This window comes from Cyanistes caeruleus, chromosome 9 (assembly GCF_971803275.1).
Source record: "Cyanistes caeruleus chromosome 9, bCyaCae1.hap1.1, whole genome shotgun sequence".
NCBI lineage: Eukaryota > Metazoa > Chordata > Aves > Passeriformes > Paridae > Cyanistes > Cyanistes caeruleus.
In genome coordinates this window covers 7,349,159-7,375,677 of record NC_141709.1, presented here as the reverse complement: position 1 = coordinate 7,375,677, position 26,519 = coordinate 7,349,159, and the positions used below count along the sequence as shown (strand labels likewise).

The 26,519-nt window shown below is 40.3% G+C and overlaps 3 long non-coding RNA genes across 3 annotated transcripts; 2 read left to right on the top strand and 1 right to left on the bottom strand.

Moving 5' to 3' along the window:
* The first annotated feature begins 3,300 nt into the window (after positions 1 to 3,300).
* On the top strand, positions 3,301 to 6,729 carry LOC111932505 (uncharacterized). Its single transcript, XR_002866187.2, has 3 exons — positions 3,301 to 4,498; positions 4,916 to 5,032; positions 6,612 to 6,729. It is a non-coding gene; the product is annotated as an uncharacterized LOC111932505 (long non-coding RNA).
* Positions 6,730 to 9,335: 2,606 nt separating this feature from the next.
* On the bottom strand, positions 9,336 to 19,166 carry LOC111932504 (uncharacterized). Its single transcript, XR_015274088.1, has 4 exons — positions 19,057 to 19,166; positions 18,261 to 18,357; positions 11,941 to 12,475; positions 9,336 to 11,846 (listed from the first exon to the last, which is right to left on the bottom strand). It is a non-coding gene; the product is annotated as an uncharacterized LOC111932504 (long non-coding RNA).
* Positions 16,995 to 18,086, top strand: LOC147651482 (uncharacterized). The gene is made up of 2 exons (XR_015274089.1): positions 16,995 to 17,231; positions 17,782 to 18,086. It is a non-coding gene; the product is annotated as an uncharacterized LOC147651482 (long non-coding RNA).
* Positions 19,167 to 26,519: the final 7,353 nt, after the last annotated feature.

The following is a 26,519-nucleotide window of genomic DNA, read 5'->3' as shown; positions in this document are numbered from 1 at the left end:
TAAGAACCTTTGATTTTTAAAAGCACTGATGCTTTTGTATAGTGAATATTCTCTTACAGCACTGGAATGGTCTGGATTTACACAGACAGCTCCTGATGTTTATAGGCAACAATTTATACAGTCAATTTTAGCACTGAAATTGCAGCACCTGTGTGATAAATTATTTCATTGTGGCCACTTGAAAAAGTATGTGTATCTCAATAAATATTGTGAATTTAGTAATTAAAGGGGAAGGCAAGTTTTTTTATCTCAGTGGCACTGAAAGAGTAAATAATAAGAGTAAATATAATTCTATTATAGAAAAATTTCTAAAGATTAATCATCTCTGTGGTTGAGGTTTTAGACTGGTACCAGTACAACCTGTGGGGAGACTGGAGAAATGTTACCCTACTATTTTTAATTTTCTTTTTTATTCTGTTTAAAAGGAATTTTGTCCAGGAATGATGTACTGTTATTCTTTTAATTATGTTGTTTATCAATAATACACAACAATTGCTTTAGACTTCAACACTGACAATACAAAAGAGGATAATTTGGAGATTATTTCTTTTGCATGCAGCATAATAATTGCATGTAATTAGGACCAAAACTGCTGCAAAGTCTGAATGTGTTGTAACCTCTGATGTTCAGATTTATGTTAAGAAAAATGGTATTTCTTGCCTTTAATTTTCTTCTCTCTAATTTTCTTCTACTGTTTTTTCCTAGTAGGTAAATATTTGTAATTTTTCAATAATAATGCTATTGTGGGGAGTTTATTTGGTAAACAGGACTTTAAGTAATTCATTCCTTAAAGGCAACCACATTCTGATAAAATAAGTGTATTTTACTTTTTCACTTTGCGGTTCTCCATTATGCATCACCACAACTGGAATTGTGGATCTGGATAAGTCCCTCCCTTACTATTTCTCTATTTCTTCTATACACTCTTTCTCTCCAAAGAACTTCCTCAGTCTCTTACTCATTTCCTCTCTGTTCCTCTCAGTTATTGAAAGATAACCCCTTTCCTTCAAGCTGTATCTGGTTTTAGTGATTTTTAACTTGGCCAAGTGACATTCTTTACCTTGCACCATTCAGCAATTGGAAAACAGTATTCCTTTATTTATCCTCTTTCAGCTCAGATTTCCCTCATGAATACCAAGAAGTGCAAAACTCATTTAATTTTCCCACTTTATCCTGTTCACTTCATATTAAGTTTCTCCCTAATCCCTTAGTGGGCTAATTATTTCACTTTTCAGCCCTTTATCTCTTTCCTTTTATATATTTAAAGAATCTTATATTGTTTTTAGTCACTCCCAAGATAATAATTCCCTTTTTATTGTATTTTTCCATTGCAGCATTTCTGAGACACTGACATCCATCCTCCTCTACTTCCTTTATTAATTTTCAGGAACATTCATTTACACAACTCTGATACATTTTCTCCATTATCCCTCTCTCTCTCTCTCCAGTGCCTCCTCCCTCTGGGACAGCCTCTTTTTTAAGGCTGGCCCAGAGCAATTACAACACAATTACAGGGGAACCAACTACAGCAAAATTTTAATTTCCCCAAAATATTGCCTGCCTTCCTTCCAAATCTGCCAGAGTGGATTTTTTTTTTCCTCTTCTCTAAGTCAGAAGCCAGTTCAGAATATTAAATTACAGGAATTCCAGAATGTGGAGTCCCAGGAAGAGCCACGTGTCAGGCAATTCCTGCTGGTTTTTGCCCAATGCCACTCCTGGGATCAGCCTATTCCCTGAAAAAGACACTTTACATGGATTATCTTCCATCTGCTACTAGGTTTCTCATGATCACAGGTGCAACATTCTCAGAGTTCTACTCCTGCCTGTGATACCAAATCTTGCCCAATAAAATATAAACTACAGGAACTGAGTGCTCTAAATTTGCTGGTTTATTTAGATGAGGAAAACTAGGAATTTCATCCTAAGTATGTTTCCAGAGAGATAAAACTAATACAGTTAAGCCTTTATGTCTCTCTGAATATATTTCTCTGCACATGTTTGTAATCCTACAACCATATAATTATATAACAGGCACAGATACTTTAGAGTTTTGTGGGGGCTTTCACTGATTTGAAACCCTGTATTCCATAAACTTGAATAAATAATACATTCCTAATATCTTCTTTCATCTTCTTGTATTTTAGCATTTCAAATGCAAGGTGCTTTATTTATATTTTATTTTATTGCATTTTGTACTCTACGTGGTTGAAGCTAGTCTTGCTAACTTGGCTTTCCTGTTAATCACCAACTCATCGTGTTCCACATAAAAAAGTACATATTAAAGCAAGTAAACTGTGTTTGGGAATTTGTTTGTTTTGGTTTTAGCAATGCCATCATTCCTCAGGTTTTCAGCGTCTATTTGCTTCATGGTTTGAGTTTGAAAGAGTTTTAAAGGAATTAGAGCCGGCACTTTTTTAAGCCAGACTAAAGCCTTTGAATGATTTTGTAGATTGCCATTAATTAGTCTGGGTGGAATCCAATCATTTCCTTAATCTCTAAATAAGAGACTATTGTTTGAAGCACTACAGGCATAGTCTATCTGCAGATATTATCATTATTATTCTACTTTTATTTCAGCCAAATTAGAACAGAAATAATCTTAACCTCTTTTAAAAAAAGACTACTAAATATCCCTCAAAATACAGATTGATTTCCCCAGTTTATTCAGTGGAGAGCCTTAAAAATTTTCAGCATTTATCCCTGTTGAAGCCAGGTCATTGGCAGAGAAAAGGAAATGATCCCTGAAGGCTTTCTCTATTTAATACCTGTGTAGTTCAAGACTTAGGATCCACATGCAGCTCATGGTAAAGGAAAAAAAATGGGAAAATGGGTGAGGTGAAAGCATTCTCATTTCTACCTTCCTTCATGTTCATGCAAGATTTTAGGGTTTTAAATTTTACACAAAGCATGGGTTTTACACAGAGCATGGACTATATTATTTACATTTATTTTCACACCTTCCAGTGTTTCAACAGCTGGATTTCCAGTTACTGAAGGTATACAGAGGTCTGTTCTAAGCTGTTCTGTCTCAGTTTTTAGCACGGGCAAACTGGTTCTGATTGGGTGTCATGGTGAAAAATTCAGTTGAAGGGTTAAACAAACCTGGCTCATGATGATTCCCAAACAAGTTTTGTTGTTATGGAAGGACAGCAGGGCCAGGGAGCTCCTGGAGCGGGGCCAGCGGAGGCTGCGCAGCTGAGGAAGGGCCTGGAGCATCTCAGTGGCCAGGAAAGGCTGCGGGAGCTGGGGCTGCTCAGCCTGGAGAGGAGCCCCAGCTGAGAGGGGCCCTCAGGCCTGGCTGGCCCTGGCTGCAGGGAGGGGCAGAGCAGGGCCCCGGCTCTGCTCCGGGGCCCAGCAATGGCACCAGAGCCACGGGCAGGGCCTGAGCCCAGCAATTCCCCTGCCCAGGAGGCAGAGCTTCTGCCCTGGGCACTGCCCAGCCCTGAGCAGATTGTCCAGAGAGCCTGGGGAGTCTCCTCCCTGGGGATATTCCCGAGCCCTCTGGACACACTCCTGGGCCCTGGGCTCTGGGATGGCCCTGCTGGAGCGGGGAGGTGGCACCACATGAGCCACTGTGGGCCCTTCCAGCCTGACCCATCCTGGCACTCTGTAATAGTGTGTTTGGAATTGTCTAACAAAAAGACTTTAGGACTGTTTTAATAGCTGGTTTCAGTGATCAGAAAGAGCTGTGGGCTTGTTTCACAGAATCACAGAATGATTTGGGCTGGAAGTGACCTTAAAATTCATCTTGGTCCAACTGTATGGAAGGAAGGTTTGATGGCCATATGGACCATTCCCTGCCTGAAGAGTTGGACTCAGTGATCATTGTGGGTCCCTTCCAACGCAGAATATTCCATGATTCTGAGATTAATTTGCTGATTGCTACTGTCTCTATTCATGCCAGGAGCAAACCAAGTCACTGCTCTAGTTGTATGAAACAATACTTCTTCCTTTTGATAGAACTGTTTCCAGCCAAAGAAAATAACTTCTGTAATTTATATTTATTGATCCTGGATAGTTTTGGAATTACAGAATACCCCCATTGAAGAGCAAACAAGGAGATTTCAGTCTGGAAGTGGAGAAACACAGCTCAGGCAGAAACCAGGAGAGGAGTCCTAAAAACACCAGAGCCCTGATGAACACAACTTCCCTGGGGTACATCTCCCAGAGTAGATATAAATTCCTCTTTGGAAATTTCTAATAGCTGATTTTGGAAGTGATTGATGGTAAAAAAGTTTGAATAACATGATCTTTAGGAAATGTCACAGGGCAAGTTCAGAAATCTGAAAAGTGATAAAGAAGTTAATACTTTTAAGTGGGAAATATGACCTACCTTAGAGCTACAGAGAAGCCTGTCATGTGAAACTGTGTTTTTATGTGTTCCAAAGCCACCTTCCTTTATATGACAAGTTTAGAAACTGTTTCATTTTCTGGAGGGGAAAAAAACCCCTGGACAATTTCTAAATGAACTGGTGAGACATGATTGCAAATGAGCTTGGTAAGTAACAAAATGCAGAATCCTACCTGTTTAAATGACCCAACTGGCCAAAAATGAAAAAAACAAAACAAAACCAAAAAACCCAACCCCCCCCCACCCCAAAAAAAAAGAAAAAAACCTTCCCATATGATTTAAAAGGAACAAACTCTCTGTAAGTCTGTGTTTACAGAACATCCTGGTGAATGGAACAGGAAATTTGCCCCAGGTCAATCTGTAATTTGGAAACACCAGAAGGTTGTGCATTTTAATTAAATTTCAGCTCTTTCTCTGGTGTTTTTCCCTCTGTTTCCTTTCTGTTCACAACAATTAAAAGACAAAATCCTGCCCCAGTTCCATGCTCAGGAATGCTTCCTGATTTGCTTTCATTAACTTCCACTATGCAAACATGTTTAATTATTTATCTGCTGATTTCCACAGGAAATCCTACAGAGATGTGAGTCTGGTTCATAGGGATGCCATGTCAGCAGGAGCTGGAAAATCCAATCATACATCATTAAGGGAAGAGAAGCGATGCCTTCTCCAATTTGTTTATAGGTAAAGAAAAAATACTTCAGTTTAGGTTAAAATTTGGGGACCAAATACAGACTGGATCAGCTGGTACTTCTCTTAAAAGATTCCCACTTTGTTATTTGGACTTAAATATTGTGAGAGAAAAATGTTGCCATAGTACACAGAATTAAGCTGGAAACTCGTTGCAGTCCCTAGGAAATAACCTGTTCCATGATAGTGGACTAGAACATGCCCTAGGTAAGAATTGGGTTGGTTCTTTGGGAGTAAATATATTGAAAGAAAAAAAAATAAAAGACAGACTCAGACTACCAAACTGATGGCCATCCATGCTGAAATCCTGAAATGTATTTTAAATTATTTTTAAATTTAAAAAAAGAGAGGTGGAAGCGACAGCAGAGAGATTAAATCCTCTGCAGTGTTCAGCATGGAATATTTTGTGTGCGCTGTGAACCTTTATGAAAGCAACATCTGCTCCCATTTGTATGTTAATTTTTTTTTGGCATTTAAAATTTGGCTTTTAAAACTCATCCTCTCTCTTTTCCCTGTGAGTGAGGAGCTGAGTTATAAAGCAGGTGCTGCACAGAATGAGGGGAGCATCTGAGTCAAACCATACATAAAATTAGCACAAAGGGATAACTTCAGTTATGGAGTGTCAAATGCCAAGTTAGGGCATGCTAATAAGGTTTGAACCTGTATTGCCAGATTAATTTTTTTTTTCGGGGGGATTAGTCACTGTTTTCTATTCTCCCTGTCCTATTCTCTATTCCTTCCCAGGCAGCCATTCCAGAGGCAGAGGGAAGATCTGATTCCTCCATCCTTACTGCTGATACCCTAGCACATGAGAAACAGAAATGGAATCTTTAGATAGAAAATTTATTAGATTTTCTCTCCTTGTGTTTTAGCTTTGGTGTAAGGAAATGTCTGTGGTGCCTCTACAGGACTGGTTTTCATGAGCTGATAAATATCATTAAGACCAAGAAAGTAACCTTGGAGGGATGTCCAGGGGCTATCTGGCATTGTCCAGTTGACTTTGGGTGTATCTACACAGCCTCTGGAGTTTGGTGATGATTTTCCCCATATATTTGTATTTTCCCAATTTCCAGCTTGTCCCGTTGCCTCTTTTTTGTTGTCTTGCTGTTCTGAAATGACTCTGCCTCTCTGTTGGTGGGGCAGAATGTCTTTGCTTTTCAGTGCCAATCATCTTGACTGAAACCTAGGACACAGGAAAAACCTTCAAAACCAACTATTATTTCTTAATTTCAGTTATTTTATGGAAAAAATAGGAAGGCCCCACCTGTTTGATTTGAGCCTTGCTCTTTCCATAGCCCAGTTCCCTCTCTGGGAACCTGGAGAGGACGACTTATCCTGGAATGCAGGAGCAGCAGCAATTCCATTAATTTACTGTTCAGTTGGTCTCTATTTATTACTTTTGTGGTAGCATATTGTTCTGTGATGAATTGCAATCATTTCCTAAATCCTCCTTTCCATGGATTATTTTTTTTCCATTTAAGGTGCTTTTTCTGTCTTTTACAAAAATAAACCACTTTAAATAGACTTATTGAAAAGTGAGAAAATATGAATAAACCCCACATTGTTCTTTAAGGAAAATGTGCCAGACTCTGACCATCTCAGTCCCTCAGCACACAAAAAAAATCATGGAACAGAAGAGGAACAAAGATAGGCCTCAATCACATCCAGATTTGACAACTCTGGGGTAAGAGGTAATTATTCAAAATGAATTCACCTCCCACAAAATACCTTCTGGAGTTCACAGCCAAATCAGCCTCTGACCAAACTCCCTTTCCTAGGAATAAAAATGCCTTGCAAGCAGTGTAGGATAAAATACAACTTGGGGAATCTTAAGGAAATAAGAATTATTGCCTCAATTTCTTCCTTTTCTGAGTGCAAATCTAAAGATAATTGGCTTAAACATACTAAAAACAAAATTGGAGTCATCAACTGAACTTGCTGTTGTAACATAACATTCATATTTGCAATTATGCAAAAACTAGCTTATCCAGTTTCACAATATCTGGGTTTTTAACAGATTCCAAAATTCTGAAAAGTGAGGATTTTCCTCAAGAAACAAGGGTTTTTACAGAGTGCGAGGGGGCAGAGGTACAAAATTAGACTCACAACTGAATCACTAAACATTTAAGCAAGTGTTTCTTTAGATGTATTTTTCAATGTTTTAATTTTTTTAAAAAAATAATTTCTATTATTATCCACTTTTCCTTTTTCCAGCTGAGTTCTTGGCTATTCCAAGCTGAGTTTGAAGAAAATTAACAGGGTCCCATGGCAATCTTTGATTCTTCTCACCCAGTGCCTACTAAAAATTACCTTGAACCTCTCTCACGTTCTCAAACCAAAAGAGCTTTATAATTTCTTAATAATAAAATTAAATTCAGCCACGTGCAAGGTTTCCCATAACCTTAATAAAAGCCATACACAGCCAGATGGTGTTGATAATAAAAATCAGTGTCACTCATGGAGGTATATGGGAGATGCACCAGAGGGAAACAGAACTAGGGCAAAAATCTTATGCAGGGAGATATAAATTCTGTTATTCCACCTTCACCTCCTTTCACACCTTAGGGGTTGTCCTTCCAAGCCTTTCCTCTCACTTCCAAGCTACTATTGTATTTGAATAGGGGAAAAATAAAATAATACATTAAAAGAAAGTTCATGTGAAAGGCAGGTTGTTTTGACATTTTGACTTTTAATGGGAAAAAGTTTGGGGAAAAGTTTGCATTCAGAATTTCTACTGAACAGGAATTTTTTGTTATCAGATCTTCAGACAATTAGAGGGTTTCTGTTGTAATAAATTTTGCTGATGTGATAGTGAGCAAGGCAGATGCTGAAGTTGCAGAATTAAAATGCAACATTTTTGTTTCATTTTAAATTGATTGATATTTTTTTTCCTGCACAGGATCACAGAATATCCTGAGTTGGAAGGGACCCACAGGATCATCTAGTTCAACCCCTGGTCTTGCACAGACACCACAAAATTCAACAATCCCACCCTGTGCGTCCCTGGGAGCATTGTCCAAACACTCCTGGAGCTCTGGCAGCCTTGGGGCTGTGTCCATTCCCTGGGGAGCCTGGGCAGTGCCCACCACCCTTGGGAGAAGAACCTTTCCCTGAGATCCAACTTAAACCTTCCCTGGCACAGCTCCAGGCCAAACTTTTTTGGGTTTTGTTTAGAGAATTTATATCCTCTTCTTTTTTTTTTTTTTTTTTTTTAAATGGAAAAACTTGGAGATCTGTCTTGATTGCAGAAGAACTTTAAGTTCAGGATGTTAGCCTGAACTGCACCTAGTACAGTCATTATGTCAATGAGACTACAGGCACCTTAGAAGGAATTTCCTATCACTCGTTTTCTACAATGCTTTTCCCAACAGACCCCTTTTCTAACTGTTTCTTAGAGATTTCTTTAAGATCATGGTCCTCTATAATTCCATACTGCCATTAATAATCCTCTTTTCTCCTCTTTTCTCCTCTTTATTTCATATTTCAAATTTATTTTGGGTAAATGGCACCAAATATGGGGTAAGTGGGTAAGGTCCCATTTCCTTACTGCCTTTGAGCTGAGGCTAATTTAGCTGAGGGAGAGAAAATTTTTCACTTGTTCTTTGGTTGTTCTTGATTTGTTTTTAAATTTTAGTCAATTAATTATATAACTGAATAATTTTTTATAATAGAGTTGGTTTCCATGACTTCCAAATTTTGAATGTGTGTATCTTGTGTGACACAAACTTGCACACATTATCACAGCCTTCAAACTAAAGCCTCACATTTAATAATAAAGCACTTGTGGATTATGAGATCTTGACCTGCCTGAGGTAACAAACCACTCCCATGAAATCAAAAGGAAATGAAGCAACAAGTGAAAGCAGTCACAGTTTTTTAAGCTATTCTTTGCTTTCATATTTACCATTCTGTTGTTTGCCAGGATGATGGGAAAATGATGGCCTCAAATTACATCAGGGGAGATTTAAATTGGAAATTAAGAAAAAATATCTTCATGGAAAGGGTGGTCAGGCACTGGCACAGGCTGCCCAGGGCAGTGGTGGAGTTACCTTCCCTGGAACTGTTAAAAAAAACTGTGCACTTGGCATTTAGGGACATGGATTAGTGGTGACTATGGTGTTGATGCTGTTTTGACAACTGGATTTGATCCTAGTGGACTTTACCAACCTTAGTGATTCTGTAATTCTGGAATTCTATACCACTGCTTTGCCATTTATAAATTAGAGTGGACAGGGAGAACTTACACCAAGAGCAGATATGAAGAATTCCCTTTATAATTAAATGGCTGGAAAGACTCTTTTGACAGTTTCCCAACAGTTTATCTATAAATTCTGGCTACCTAACTCCATATTTCTGCACCTGGAATTCACAGTCTGTGAGCATATCCCACCTTCTCCCATTGCCCAGATGTCCATCAATCCTGGCTGGTTTGTACATGAATGCACATGAAACCACCCAGCTTTTGGGGGTTTGCCATCCTCCAAAGCTAAAGCACACAGTTATCCCTGACAGATTTAAAATGCACAGTGCTATAAAATCCATTAGAAGCAGCTTCTCTCTCTGCAGCAGAGTGTTTTGGGGAAGGGCCATGGCTTCACATCCCTTCAGCCATTAATCAGAGATTTCAACTACTTTCTCTTGTGATGTTGTAATGATAATGCCTCACTTATTCACATATCTCTGAAATTCCAGCTTCAGGGATCATGTGTGTTCATAATACTTACCACCTTTTTGCCTCAAAGAGAAATTGTACAGTCATGGGAAAAAGAAAAGCAAGAAAAAGAAGAGAAAAAGAAGAAAGGGAAAGGGAAGGGGAAACAAGAGGGGAAGGGAAAAAGGAAAAGGAAAAGGAAAAGGAAAAGGAAAAGGAAAAGGAAAAGGAAAAGGAAAAGGAAAAGGAAAAGGAAAAGGAAAAGGAAAAGGAAAAGGAAAAGGAAAAGGAAAAGGAAAAGGAAAAGGAAAAGGAAAAGGAAAAAGGAAAAGGAAAAAGAAAAAAAGGAAAAGACCGTTTGACTTCAGTCTGCATGGTCAGAAATTGTTGCCCAGAGCAGCCGTGGCTGCCCCACCCCTGGAATTGCTCAAGGCAGGATGAACCAAGGATAATCTCATTTCACTCTCTGCCATGGGCAGGGACACCTTCCACATGACCAAGTTGCTCCAACCTGTCCTTGAACACTTCCAGGGACTGACTGGTATTCCATACTGAGATGGTTTAATTCTTATTTCCATGCCCTGTTTGCTGTTAACTCTATTATGCTCCTCAATGAGATGTAGTGTGGCCATTTTACACGTGGCAGTGCACAGAAAATGGAGCTGGATGACAACTAAGGCAGACAGAATGTACTGAAAATGTCTCAGTGCTTTGCTTCTGTCTTTGTTTAGCCCCTGCAAAGTCTAATCTAAAGATCCAAATGCATTCTGTCAGAGTTAACACAACATAATAACCTCCAATATTCCTGATTGTTTGTTGCTGATGAATTCAGGATCAAATACAGATACAATAGGCCTTGAGGAAGATGGTTTTTGAGTTTGTGTGTTTCTCAGAGTTGTTTTTCCATCAGTCTTTCCCTGCTCCTGAAATAAAATCACAGTGCTGTCCAGAAATACTTAATGAGTGTGAAACTGCTGAAGGATGTCATGGACATAGCACTGTGGGGCTTTATCTTGACTATTGGATGCTTTAGGGCTAATGGAAAACAGCCATTAATTGGGAGATTTGCTTTATGGCCATGTGCATGGAAAGCAGCAACTTATTCCATTTTAATTTACTTCTGCTGTTTCATCTGTTAAGATTCACATTTTCCAGCTTTCATCTGCTGTCCTTAGGGACAGAAATGCATTTTAAAGCAAAATGATGTCTGCATTCTTTTATGGAGAGAACAGGGCTGGGTTTCAATTAAAAAATATGAAGTAGCTTGAGATTAAGAATAAATTCACAGGTGCTGGTGGCACAGACCTGGGAGGGCCGTGGCACTGGTGGCACAGGCTGTGGCACTTTCTTTGGATGGTGTGGCAAGTTTTGGGCAGCTGGGGGCTGCAGGGGTGATGATGTGAGAGGAGACCAGGGATACCCCGTGATGGACACAGCTCATTTCAGCCATGTCCAAGGACCTGCCTCCGGCCAAAGCCAAGCTGGTGACACTGGGGACACCTCTGGGATGACATACCTGAGGTGTAAATAAGTAAATGTAAAAGGCAACTCTGCAGACACCCAGGGTAAGGCAGGAGGAGGGGGAAGAACTGTTCTAGGTGCCAGAGCTGAGATTCCCCTGAGATTACATAGGACAGCCCATGGGGAGGCAGCTGTGCCCCTGCAGCCCCTGGAGGTCCCCAGGGATGCAGAGATCCACCTGCAGCTCCTGGAGGAGCCCACCCTGGAGCAGAGGAATGTGTCCTGAGTGAAGCTGCAGCCTGTGTAGTGCCCTGCCTGTAGGAGCAGGTTTTCTGGCAGAACCTTTGTCTGGGAGAAGTCTGTTCCAGAAGGAGTGTAGCCCATGGAAAAGACTTCATGCTTGTGCAGGGGACAAGTGTCTGGATGAAGAACCAGCAGAGATAAAGTGTTGTAGACTGACCACCACCCTTGTTTTCCATATGGGAAGAGATAGAACAGTTGGGAGTAAATCCCAGAATCCCTGGATGGGTCAGGTTTATCTGGTGCCACCTCCCAGCTCCAGCAGGGCCATCCAAGAGCACAGGGCACAGGATTGTGTCCAGATGGCTCTGGAATATCTCTAGTGAGGATATTCCACACCCTCTGTGGTCTCTGTTCCAGTGCTCAGTCATTGCCCAGGGAAGTTCTTACTCAATCCTGGGAAGAAAGGAGAGGGAGGAGAAGTTGTTTTTAGACTTATTTCCTCACTATCCTACTGTGTTAATGCTTGGCAATAAATTAAATTGTTTACCCAAGTCCAGTCTGGTTTTCCCATGACAGTAATGGGTGAATGATCTCTCTGTCACCGTCTTCAGTTTTCCCAGGAGATCCTCTTTTTCATGCTGTTCAGGAGGGGCAGAGAGAAAGCAGCTGGGTGGGTGTCTGGCAGCAACTTTCCATCTTCTTTCTATCACAGTCTTTCATTTGCTATTTTTTAGCAGTGACAGAATTTAATATCACTAAAACCTGAACATCTGGTTGGCTTTATCCATGTGACTGTGGCAGTGTTTTCCTTCTGAGTCTTCATTCCTGCTGCCTTTCCTGCACTGGAGTCTCCTCTTGCCGACACAATGTGAACATCATTAAGGCTGAATCACCTGGGAAAAGAGGTTTGCTCGTAGCTGGAAATTTTTTATTATTTCTTGTCTTCTGATTTGTATCACTCACTGATGATTTCCTGAGAAATCCATCTGGAAAGGCCTCAGCACCAGCAGAATATAGAAGATTTGGCCTGTGTGATCTTCAAATCTTCAAATTCCTGCTATTTTCAAAATGCATTTACTCATCTGTTTAAAAATAGAGAAAATCATGCCAAAATATAAAGGTCACCTCTATTTTTGATAATGCACATTTTAAATATAAGAAGTTATACATCAAGGGGTGAGAAGTGGAGGATAGAGCAAGATGCAAACCCTGTTTTGTCTGATGCAATCTCACAGAACTTGTGGTATAACTCTTGAGCTGGTTTTGGTGCTGAATTTTCCCATTTCTTCCTCCATTTTAGTGTTTCTGTTTATTTAAATGACCTCACCTTTCTTGTTGTGGTTAAATTGACCACTAAGAAAAAAGAGCTGACCTCCCAAATATGTCTTTTTCTATAAACTGCTGTATAATTTTATTTTTATCAGTTTAATAATTTAAATTTAAATGGTGGTTTGAATTCAACATATTTATGACATAAATTAATATTTTCCAAGCTTATCTGTTGCTCAAACACCAGCAGGCATGTTTTACCTGCTCTCTGTCCATTCTCAAAGTTTTGAATGAGCCAGTGTTTTTCCTGCAGTATTGAACAGTGTTTAAATTGAAGGAGGTTGCTGAGAAATCAATCTCTGTGCTGGCTGATGCTTTTTGCCAGCTTTCACTTAGCAGGTGATGCTTCCAAATCTCCTCTAATGTCAGTGAATGACACTGTGTACCCTCCTTAACAAGTGATCTATACCTTCATCTCAACATACTGGAATTTATTACTTTTAATTACTTTAACTGCTCACTCAAAAAGCTTCTTCCTTTCCAAGCTTTTTTTTTTTCCTTTTCCCCTAGCAAAACAAAAAACTGAAATAGGAGAACAAACGATGCATTTTAATTATGTCAATAACATGCAATTTTCTGGTCTTTTCTCCTTCCCTGAAGTTTAATTAATTTGGAGCAAGTAATAAATTGTCATAGCTTTCAGCTCAGCTCCTCGATTCAAAATGAATTCACTTCATTCGATGAAATTAGATTTGAGATCTGTACTCATCTCTGTGAGCTCCAGTTCCTGGCTAGGAATCAAAATGCGGACATTTTGCAAAGAAAACAGTTCGATATTTTGTGTTGGTGTTGATGCCAAGCCTGTTGTACTCATCCCATGATCCACACCCCATTTCCCAATCCTGTCATCACCATGACATTGTCCCCAGTCCTGCTCTCAGCAGGATATTCCTGCAGAGAATATTCCTCGCTGCACCTAGGGGTGTTCCTGAGATCAAACTGGCAGAATTCACCCCAAAGAAGCTGTTGTCCTCTAGAACAGGTAAATGGACTGAGCTGGTGACCAGTCCAGAAGGTCTGGGGTGAGGTGTTACACCAGAAGGTCACTCAGAGGTGCCAACATCCACTGCAGGTTGGTTGTTTCCTCTTAAAATCCACCCATGTGTGCAGCTTCCATCAGAAAGAGACACTTGGATTTTTCTCCATGGAGGGTTGGAAAAGAAACCATAAGAGAACTTATGAGTTCTCTTACTCACAAGTTCCCAGAGTGAATCCAGAACCTCCCACACTTGGATGGGTGTCTCAGGACAATGTTCCCAGGAGTTATTTTTCTCCAAAAGCCACTTCTTCCGGCCACAGCCTGGAAGAAGCTTCATGGTTTTTGTTTGGAGTTTTTTTGTGTTTTTTAAGTTATTGTAGAAAAAAAAAAAAAAAGGTCATTTGCAGGATAAATTTATAGGAAATACATTTGTCTTATTTATAGACAAAACCTCCCCTCTTCTATAATTGTCCAGTTCCTGGAGTGTGTTTCACACACACAGAAATCTGTTCATTCCAGAGAAGATGCTGTGAATCAAGTTTCTCAAGTTTGGTGTTTAACTTTGTTACATATGAGAAGAATTCATGTTTTTGAACTTGAAACATTTTTCAAGGTTTACTGGCAGAGACTTCCCCTGCCATACACTACTCCCAGCAAGAAAGATGATTGTGTCTTAGACAAATCAATCAGGAGTATTATTATTTTTAATTAAGCATGAACTCCCAGAACTCTGGACTTTGGGAAAGTCATCAGCTCTATTTCTGATAATCAAAGAGATCATTTTATATGCTGAGAGCCAAGGAAGATGGAGCTACATCCCAAAAAAGGTGTCAGTAAGTTGGAGGTGTGAATCTTGGAATATCAAGGTATTCATCCTGTGAAAATTTTCTGTCTCTGTAAACTTTCTCAGAAGAACGGATTAATGTTGACTCATGATTATCCAAAAGGAGCATTGTCATATTGTGAATTATTATTTTGATCTTCTGAATACTCATAAAGTTTTTTGAGTGACACACCTTTACTAAAAATTTTATCAGGTGGATATGAGTCCTGGTATGGAGTATCAGAGGTTTATTTGTGGAATAATATTATATTATATTATAATATATAATATAATATTATATTATAAAATAATATTATATCATATGAATACTGAAAATGAGCTATAATGCCTTAAAACCTGTGTTCAGATGCCACTCACAATTTCTGATGCCTAAAGTCTGATCTTGTTTTGAGAGCCTGACCCTGCCAAGGTCTGACTGTTCTGCCCTGGTCCAAAAAGAGTCTTGGGCAGACATGAGTCTAATCAGACATGTACAACTAGACCTGCCCTTGGCAATCCCAGCTTCTGATGGTGGCCTGCTTTAAAAAAACAATTAAAATAAAAGAGATAAGAGAGAAATCTGTTCAACTGTGTTGCCTTGGTAGGTTGGAGACCCTCAGAGTCTGTGGTATAAAAATGTACCTAACAAGCTGAGATGTAAGAAGTAATGAATCCTAATTACAATGACTGCAAGGCTACTGAATTTAAAATCAGAATATTTTATTCCACTGAGCAGCACCTTCCAGCCTGCACCATGCTCAAGACACAGAAATAGCTACAGTTTGCAAGGGAATTAAGTGTAATTGGCATTATAATCACTCTATCAGCATTAATTTATTAGAATAAATGTTATCATGTTGTTATATGCACCATCCAATGCCACAAATAGAGAAAGGAGAAGGGATGGGAAGTGAAAAGCTTGGAACAGGATTGAATTTTAAGATGACTTTCACCTTGCACTGCCAAAACCACTGAGCCTTTGTGGGACAAGAAATGTCTGTCCTGGGTCAATCTCACAAAATATTGCACTTTCTGAGGCCAAATAACTCTTTTCATCAGGGCTCTGGTACCGCAGCACTGAATTTTGCTGTGCAGCTGACAGTGAGACAATTTGTAGCAGTCCAATGAATAACACAGCAGCCCGGCTGGGTTCTGACACTGGAATAACTATTTACTGAATATTTGTGTTTCTATGCTAAAGAAAACCCACTCTATTCTGGGCATCTCACAGAGGTGTTTTGGTCATGTTTTTGTTCTCTCGCAATGAAACTGCAGGCAAACCCCATTTTCTTGCAAATGGAGTTACATGGCAAGTTTTGTTTTCCCCTCTCTTGTTCCTGCCATTCCTCATTTGCACCAGAACTCTTATTTCCATTTCTCGCCATCCAGCAGGACAGTGTTATTTATTATTTTGTTTCCTGCCAATTATTGATTCCTCTCTGCAGAACAGATTACAGTTGCTGGTTGAGGGATTTTTTCCTCTGGGAACAGAGAAAATCTTTATAAAAAGCAAGTGTTTAGTAGGCTCATATGCTGGTCCTTTCAGTGCTGAGGTTCAAGCAAGGTCTGGCTGGAAATTCCAGGCTTTATTTCCAGGGAATGTACTGACAAATTAGTCAGGAGTGCATTTCATCAATTCCTTGTGGCTAAGGTAATGTATATCTTTATGTAGCTCACTGAAAGAAATTCAGAGAATTTTATCCTCAGCCACAGAAGTTTTGGAGAGATTAGCACCTTTTAATTATTTTTTTAACAAAGATGTTCTTCTTGCATTATTTGGGAGGACAGGGAAACACAATTTGCTCTTTTTTTTTTATTTATTTTTTTATTTTCAAGTTATGCCACAGAAGATAAAAGGGTGAACTGTTAAATGTTAAAACATTTTGGGAAGTCTAAGTGGTGAGCAAGCTAGGTGTGGAGGTGGTGTTTTGGGGGCAGTTCTTGTGAAAAGAGGCTGGAATTCCTCAGGTTAATGCAGGACTCAGTGTGCACAGACAGGAAGAAAGCTGCTGCTCCTTAAGATTTCCATCAAATATCCAGTTTTGTTGGAGCTATCAGCTCCCTGGTGTAATTCAAGGCTGGGTCATGACTCTGCTTAGGGTTAAGATCTGAGGGAAGAGGATGTGAAGAAGACATTTTCTATTAGATTCCCCTTATCTAACACCGAGAGATAAGAGGTTATCATGGGGAGCTACTGTCTTAAGTTGCATTTTGCTGTAGGTGCTACCTCCGTAGCTGTAATTACAGCTTTGATTTCATGCTCTGATCATGTCTGGATGCTGGAACCAGGAAAGTATTCCTGGGGCCTAAGGCTTGTCACATGTTCCAGTGCATAATCTCAGGCTGAAATAAAGGGTAGGGCTTGGGTGGTGGTTCTGGGTATCCATAGCTGGGTGCTTGTGGGCTCAGCACACTGGAAATTGTCTTAGGTCTGCTGATATCTCTGTTGTCTCTTCCATTTGTCTTCCAGATTTACCATTTACCCCATTGATATGGCTCTGGACAGATCAGAGCAGACAAATGCAGAAGGATCAATTTACACCCTTGGATTCAGCACAGCCATGAGAATTCTGAAGGGATTGGATCTATCAAAGCCTATTTTTAGTATATTGATAAGGCTTTTGGCTCTACATTTTTGATAGCAAGGGTTTTAGAACTTTAAGGATCCCACACTATATACTGGATTCTGAAAGCTTCCTGTGTTGGGGTAAGTCCAAGCATGGATTTAGGGAAAAGTTCTTTTCCAGGTAGGCAGATCTGGGCTATGATACCAAACAGGAAATACAAAGATTCTGTAGCCCAGTTTGTTTCTCTGTGCTTACAAATTCCTGAGGGTAGGAGGAAGATTAGTGGAGAGGTAATGATGCTTTAAAATTTGATCAGCATTAAGAGTAGATTAAAGGAAATTAAAGATTAAAGGTTTATTGCAGCCTTCTGCAAGGGCTTTGGTGATAAGGAATGACTTGGTGGATATTAGAGATCAAAATATGGGTTTTTTCTACTACAGCCAAGTGGGGGGTTATGAGACTGGCTGATATTGGTTTAGGAGAAAACTTTATCCAACATTTTATTCCATTGATAATTTAAGGTTAGAATTGATGTTTTGGAGTCAAAATTGTGCAATCATTTGTGGAAAACCCCTGAGCGGCAGAAAAAAGACTGTTGCTAAGTATCATCAGAGCTTTACAGCCCTACTATGACATGCCAGCCTGAGACATGATTATCCATATTCAGAAACACTTTTTTTTTTTTACTAGATGCTGTTGGATCCCGAAAGTGAGGAAATGGGCTGTGACCTTCCTTTTATCCCTAACTACACACCATGCCTGGTGCTAATTGATATTCAGGAACTGAATCACCAGGCACTGGGGGTGAGTTAGGATAATCTCGCTATACGTTTTTACATCTCCTGGGTTTTAAAGAAACATTAGAAATTCAAAGAGAATTTATTTAAAGACATAGAGTTTTCATTTAGCGCTAATGGCACATGATGAAACTGCTGGAAATGAACTTTTGGCTTTGATTATAATGTGAATAAACTTATTCTGTAATTTCTTGGGCAGTGGATTTGTAGAAAGTTAAATGTAAGGCATAAGTCAATAAAAGCAAATCTTTTCTCACACTGGTGATCCAAATTAAAATGCTGTTAAAAAGGCCTTGGCACTAATCACAAATCCTAATTTCATCACAAACAAGGGAAAATATCTGTAGGAAAGTCAAACATGAGTGAACTCACTTTGCAGCATCACTCCAGGAAAATATAACAGTATCCCAGGCTAAACCCCCATGACTTCTTCACATTCCAGGTGCTCTGTTTCAGGGTTCTGATCCTGCTGTAAGGAAAGTGAAACTGTTCTCTCTTGACAGAACCCTGAGGGACTTGAAGAAACCAGCAGGAGAGTGATTGTGTGGTCTTTAAGCTCCCAGCCCTGTTCCTGAGCACACTGCTAACAGCAACATTCATTATATCCCACAAACAGACCACAAAGAGGACGTGCTGTTACTGTCCCTCTTCTTTATTCCTGTGGCCCTGTAGCACAGCCACTTTCAGATTTCCAAGCCTTAAACCTTAATTAAAATCATCACACTGGCTGTAACACGGAAAGGCACCATAAGGCTTTCCACCACTACAAACCACCAGCTCTAATCAGCCTCTTCCTGTCTCTGGCAATGATACAAAATTGAATTGAACAAAATTGAACAATTTCCCTTCTTTAAGCTTATTTCCCAAAAGCTTCAGTCCAACGTTCCCAGCATAAGCTCTCCATCTAAGTCGGGGGGTGGGAAGCACGAAATCAAGTAAAAAACTGAGCTCTTGGTGCTTTAATTTCCCAAACCCAGCTGTAACCTAATCTGTGCTGTAACTGGAGAACAAGTGGAGAATATAAAGCCTCTGCAGAAACCAGCCCTCTCTCTGCTTCTGTGGCAACCTGGGCTCCTGAGGTTTCACTTTTCCAATTAAACTGCTAGACACCTTTCCCCATTACTAAAGAGTAACAAAAAGGAATCACATTTCTGGGGGCTCTGCTTACCTCCTCATTTTGCAGGCCTTGGAGGATGCAGCCATTGGTTCTTGGGTGTGTTTTGTTCACAAGCTATGTGCTTAAAGCTGTCCCCAGGAGAAGAAAATTTTGCTTGAGTCCTGGTGTGAGACCAAAATCAAAGGTGTGTCAGTATGTTGAGCAGGAGGGAGCTGTTGAGGAGGATGTTCAGATTCTACTCTGCTGGAGAATCACAGACTGTTTAGATTGGAAGGGATCTCCTGACATCCTCTTGTACACCTCAGACAGATTGTCCAAGAATAGGTCAGTATGGAATATCCCCATGGGTGGGGACTACACAAACCCCAGGGAAACCTGTCCTAAATCAGACTTAATTCATCTGAGCATGACACAAAATTAGTTCCCACTCCATAAAAGTTGTCATGTTTAAATGATGTATCACATTTACTACACTGCCACCAGCTAATTCATGACTTCCTACTTTCATAAAAGTGATATCTATCCAGGATGGTTCCCCTCCCAGACAGAAGATTTGTCTGAGAAATCTCCAAAGTGCTTTGGTGAGTGATAGCTCTGTTTTCCCATGCTCCCCTAGACATTCACTGGTGGCTATTTCCAGCAATTAAAAAATAGATCCAATGACAAGGGCAAGTGCAGACCTTGCAGCTGGGGGAGAAATATCCCAGCAGGGGCTGGGGACCAACTTCGTGGAGAAGCACTTGGTGGTCCTGGGAGACAATGAACTGTCCCTGCATCAGCAGAGTATCCTTGGGGCCAAGGAGACAATGGGATCCTGAGATGCATCAGGAAGAGCATTCCCAGCAGGTCATGGAGTGACCCTGCCCCTGTGCCCAGCCCTGGAGGCAGCTCTGGGGTGCTGTGTCCAGCTCTGGATCCTCAGCACAGCAGGGCCAGGGAGCTCCTGGAGCGGGGCCAGCGGAGGCTGCGCAGCTGAGGAAGGGCCTGGAGCATCTCAGTGCCCAGGAAAGGCTGCGGGAGCTGGGGCTGCTCAGCCTGGAGAGGAGCCCCAGCTGAGAGGGGCCCTCAGGCCTGGCTGGCCCTGGCTGCAGGGAGGGGCAGAGCAGGGCCCGGGCTCTGCTCCGGGGCCCAGCAATGGCACCAGAGCCACGGGCAGGGCCTGAGCCCAGCAATTCCCCTGCCCAGGAGGCAGAGCTTCTGCCCTGGGCACTGCCCAGCCCTGAGCAGATTGTCCAGAGAGCCTGGGGAGTCTCCTCCCTGGGGATATTCCCGAGCCCTCTGGACACACTCCTGGGCCCTGGGCTCTGGGATGGCCCTGCTGGAGCGGGGAGGTGGCACCACATGAGCCACTCTGGGCCCTTCCAGCCTGACCCATCCTGGCACTCTGGGATTCTGAGATACTGAGCCAGGGAGATCTCTGCTCTAACCCAGAGGATATATGGCAGTTTTTGTATGTTCCTGCTTTTATGAACAATACTTAGAGCTCCTCTCCAGCTGAGTTAAAGAGGTTGGGGTAGAAAAGGGGCTGGTCCTGTGTGGAAAGAAAGAGTGATATGAAAGACTAAGAATCAAAATTAATTTCCTCTAGAATAAGATGATTATTCTTAGAGCTGGCAAGTAGAGGCAACACTGCTACAACAATTTGCAATTTTTTTTTAGTCTAAGTAGGGCATGTTTGGGGGATTGTTTGGGGTTTTTTGGTGGAGTTTTTTTGTTTCTTGTTGCAGAGAGCATTTGTGTATCTGCAATGTCTTTGCATTCTGCGTAAGATGAGGATCACAATCTCCTCTGAGATTTCAAAAATAAAATCTTTTTACCCACTTCTTTCTCTCTCTCTGTACAGACACATCTTCAGTGTCTGCAGAGGTTTATTTCTCTGCCTGATCCTGTTAACTGATGATCCTGAAGCACTTGAAGGATGCAGATAGTGGGAACAGGAATATAAGGAAGTCACAAAGTCCTGCCTCCAGATGTTTGAGTGGTTTCCTCATAAAGATGGTTATTCTTTTGAAACACTGCTTTCTTTTCTGCCTCTGCTTCTTTAATTTATCTTCCCTGCAGTGCTGCAGCCTGAGGAATAACTGAATCTTGAAACTCTCCAACACCCACCTTTAAATCTCCGTTCAGCTCTGCACTTGTAAAACCATGCACAACATTATTGTGAAATAATTGATCTTGGAATAAAGGATGGTGAGAGTAAATGAATTGGAAAGGTGTTTTAATGGGAAGCTTTTCCAAAATTATGTTTTAATTATTTACAAATACACACTCTTGCATAGTCTTTTGCCACACAGGTGTGCACTAAATTTACCACCTTGTACCATTTTTTCAAGTAAGCTGGAGGGGTTTGTGTTTTGCACTAAAGATTCAGCAAAGCTACTGTGCATTACAGTGAGCACTGCCTATAGATTTTGTACAAAAACTCCAACTTGTTCAGTGTTCTCCATGAGTCCAGACTCCAAACTCTCCCCAAATCAGTCCATTTGAATTTATATGCTCATTCTGTTACTTCTTTTAGCCATTTGACCTCTCGTTGTCCCAAAATATAACCTGCAAGTAGTTAACATGACCAAGGGTACTGCAGGAGTGCTTGGCTGAAATAACACATTTCTTCAAGTACACTTTGGCTTCAGTTTTGCATTCTGTGTTGAAATCTTGCAAGCTACATATTAAGAGGCTTTTGTTTTGCATGTGTTGCTCTTTTAAGCAGCAGTGAGCTATTACTTGGTGAACATTCGGCTTCTCATGGGTTCTCTGACGTGTTCATGAATATTTTGGGGACTGGAGGTCCTCAGGTGTGTGACAGAGCTGGGGAGCTGCCTAAGCACACATACTACGCATATGCAAGGTTCTCAAAGACTCAGCTTTTACTGCCTGTCTGGAAACCCTATAGAGTTCTAGAGAAAAGAGTCTAAAATTCCTAAACTGTGTTCTGTTTCCCCTTGCAATTCATTGCACCTTTAAGGTCATTGTCCGAATTTATTATCAAGTATCCTCTCAATACTCATTATTTTGACCTTCTGGCTTAGAAAGAGCTGAGAGACCCCTGTTCACTCATTTTCCCAATGCTATCCTAGAAATACATTTATATTGCAGACTATCAAAGCAATGCACCCAATCTTTTTGTATTGTTTATTGTAGCCTAGTGAAAAAATATTTGTCTATCCTTGGTCTGAAATAAAAGAAAAAAATAAAAATGTTTTACAGAGGGGAAAGAAAAAGGAATCTAACACATTCAAATAAGAAGCAGCTAAGGTATATTTTATCTTTTCCTATGTAATAACAAACAAGCTTTGTGTAATTTTTTTAAAATGTGTCCTTTATCATCTCTTTTTATGTATTTCCAAGTGGAATTGAAAGCCTCAGGGAGTATCTGCCCCAGTACATTTAAAACGTATTATAGCACTTCTGCAATATCATGAAAAGATAAAGGAACTGGCATTTAATTTCACATGTTTCAAATTATTTAGTGCAACTTAAATCAGGCTTCAAATTGCAGACCCTTGTGACCACACAGAAGGTATTGTCTGCAGAAGTGAGATAAAAGAACCAGATATCAGGATCCCTTCACTGATTGCCCCTATGTTCAAAGTGATTGAAATTTGGGGGTGAAAATTATCATTGTTTGACCACCCTCAAGGGAAAAGAGGGTTCATATGTCCAGACTTGTTTGTTTGGTTTTTTTTCAGTTTTGCCCTTTACCTCATACTCTGTCACTGGATATCTCTGGCAACATCTTCACTGCTCCTCCCCATCAGATATTGATAATTATTAATTAGATCCCATGGAGTCTTCTCCAAACTGAGCATTCCCAGATCCTTCAGCCTTTCCTCATAGGGGACTTCCTCCAGTAAATAAAACATCTTTCTCATACAAAATATAAATATTTTGTTACTGGTTTGGGTCAGTTTTTGTTGTGTTTTATTTTTTAATTTTCCTTTGCTTGAGCAATAATTTAAGTTTAAAACTACCTCAACAGGCTATTCATTTCATAAGGCTAAATCAAAGTATTTCCTGATCTACTGTAGATGTCAATGTTAGTTACAGCTCAAAAGCCACAACCACTAAAGCACCATAATTGATGAAGCAGAAGAAATTTTAAATTACTTATGTTTAGTCAGCATCCTCTTCACATGAGTATTTAGAAAATGTATATAAATCCCCCAAGGCTTCAATATAGAACTGAGTTAAAATGTGTGCTTCTTTTCAATTGCATGTTTGGCTGGAGATTGCTAAAATGAGCTTAAAATGTCACCTGAATTACTTGGAAAAGTAAATTTTTGCACCTATTGAAAGTGATCTGAAAGAGAGTTTTCTTTCAGCTTGGCCCCTGAGCAGAGTGAAGTGTATTTAGTGGCTGTGAAAATAACACAACTGCTGAGGGAAATGTGAGGATGAAAGGCAGAGAGCAAGAAAGAGCAGCACAAGGCACAGCCAGAAGCACGGCCTTCAAGGGGGGAAATTAAATTAGGCAAGTCTGGTTTCCTTTTCCTAAAATTACTGAAGTGACAGATCAAGGCACTGATGCAGAGGCAGAGCTATGGGTGATAGAGAGAGGGAATGAACAGGGAATTGTACTTGAAAATAGAGTTTAAATAGTGTGGCTAGAGCTTATCCATGGGACTGAAAGGCATGAGAAGACCTAAAAAAAAAAAAGCCCTGAAAAGAGTCGTGGATCTAATCTTATCAAATAATGGGGTTTGGACCCATCTCTCTGAAACCACACTGATTAGTGGCTTGGCATTTGTCTGCAGGGTTTACTGAACATCGTTTATAATGACTTGAAATTACTCAGAAGATTAAAAAAGATTTCACATTTTCAGTTCATTTGACTTTTATTTGATCTGTAAGAAGTGTGGTGAAAAAGCACAGCTGGTGTATTACAATAAATAAAGGATTTGTTTGTTCTTATAGTTTTATCTCTAAAATCATTTTAAGAATACATATCTGAATTATAAGTTTTATGTAGAAGTGAGTATTTTATCTCAATATCTGTTAAGAAAGACCAAGTTGTCAGGTGAGCATTTCGTAATTTAAAAGTTAAATTATATCTTAAATCAATAAATTGAAAGGAACTGATTAATGAAGTACTTTTGTTTGTACCTTTGGGTTTGCTATCTATAGTCTCATGTGATAATTCATACTAACTCATCATAGGTTTATTTTAGCAGTTTCTAAGTAAATACCTGGAATATATGCATATGAAGTAATATTTTAGGTACAGCTTGGCAAATCACTGAAAATCACAGTGCAGATGAATTGATGAGCAAGAAATCAAGTATCACTTTTGTATCATGTGGGAGCTGCATTTATTGGATTAAATTACCCCTTTATTCCCTTTTAATATGTTTGCAAAGATGGTAGAGCTTCTTAGGGCCAACAAAAACACATGATTTGTAAAAAATCACATGAATTCACAGAATATTTCTGGTGTTTTGGGCATGTAAACATTCAGTTCCTTTTTATTTCTCTGCAAGGCTGACCTGGGTCAGAACTGCAGTGTCCTTTTGAGAAGCCCTTCTCAGAAACATGAACTGCTGCAAGAGAAGGAACCAGGGAACTGAACAGAGATTTTAGGAGTTTTCTTTTCCTGTAGCAGTTTCCTACTTACCGTTTGGAATATTCCAGGGATGAGGGAATATGCATCAAAAAGAAAGGACTATGCATCAAAAAGGAGGAAACATGCATACAAAAAAGCCAGATTTAGATAAGAAGAAACACTGCTGTGGCTTTTTGAGGTATTTTGTAAAGCACTCAATGCTACATGAACCCACCTAGTCCATGGTTAATCTCTGAATAAAATGACGAACATCAGACTTCATCGAAAATAATGGATGCTAATCTTAGCTCTTCTCAACAAGACATTTAAAAATTCAAAGCCTTTCCATGGAACAAGGGGGTTTGCAGGTTCTATCAGCATAAGAACTATAAACTCAGGCGTTTAACTCAGACAAAATTGACCTGTAGCCACAGTTTGTATAAAACAGGGAGACAAAGCATTTAATATTAAATAACATCATCACCTGCTGCTTCCTCTTTCTGTGTCAGATCCACCTGTGTGTTGTGACACTCGCCTGTGACATTGTTCCTCTGACATCACTCCAAGCTCCTCAAGGATCAGACTGGTGTGCAATAAAAGCCTGGCATTCACTGCTGCCTGTGGGATTCTTGTTAAGCAGGTACCAAAGTATCTCCTTTATCCCAAGGTCAGCAGGTTTGTGTCTTGTCACTTCTGAGAGAGGTTATCGCACCTTGGCTGCGAGCTGGTCAGGGAGAAATGACACTCAGAAATTAAACTGGTGTCTGACACTTCTCAGAGGCTCAGCCCTGGGGAAAGCTGTTCTCAGGCTGTGCAGTCCTCTCCTACCTGCTGCCTCTCAAGGGGCTGGTGTTTGGATCCATGGAATCCAGAGTCTGCAATCACTTTTGGGAGCTTGCTAGGCATCCACCCTGAGCTAGTTGTATTTAGGTCTTATCACAGAACAGATTGTTTCCTTTGGTTTTGTGCAGGCAAGAGCTAAATTTTTTGTACTGTCTCATCCTGATAGTTTTAAAACCCTAAAAAATAAAGAAGACTACATTTGCTTTTACTGACAGCACTTCCCTGAGGCACAGAGTACATGAGGAAAGGCTGGGAGAAGTGGGATTGTTCAGCCTGGAGAAGAATAGGATTTGACTCAATTTTGGCTTTCCACTGCCGGAAGGAGCTACAAGAAAAATGGAGAGAGACAATTTACACAGGGTGGAGTGACAGGAGAAGGGAAAATGGCCTCAGACTGACAGAAAATAGGGTTAGATGGTACATACAGAAGAAGTTCCTAAAGGTGGGGAGGCCTCAGCACAAGTTACCAGAGAAGCTGTGGCTGCCCCTAGATCCCTGCAAATGTCCAAGGCTGCTCAGGACAGGGCTTGGAGCAACCTGGGCTAGTGGAAGGTGTCCCTGCCCATGGCAGGGGATGGGACTGAATGGGTTTTAAGGTTCTTTCCACCCCAAACCATTCTGGAGTTCTGGAATTCCATTACTTAGATCTTTTGTTAAACATTCTCCCAGACTGATACAAATTTTCCCTCTTTGTTCTCCAAATATGGATAAATGGTTCCTGCATAAGAAAGTATTGTTTAGTGAAAAAATAAAGCGAAACTGCAACAGGGAGGTGTTTGGACAGTCACAGGACATTTTCAGGAAAGGATAACACTTCCGTCTTCTCAAACTGCCATCCTGGTAAAATCCATTAGTGCCTTTATATTTCCTTGGCCACTGGCAGCTGGATGCCCTTTTTAGAAAAGATTTAGTATTAAACTTCAGTTCTGAAATAATTGAAAATTCTGCTATGAATAAATAAATAAATGATTTCCTGTGTGTTTTGGGGATTCTTTGTGGTTTTTGTCCCCTCTTGAACAGACAAGCAGGAGAGTATCCATATACATACATAAACACATACAGTGTTTACCAGTCAAAACCAAACTCTACTATGACAGCCTTAAACTCCCTGGACTTCTCTTGTTGCCCTTTT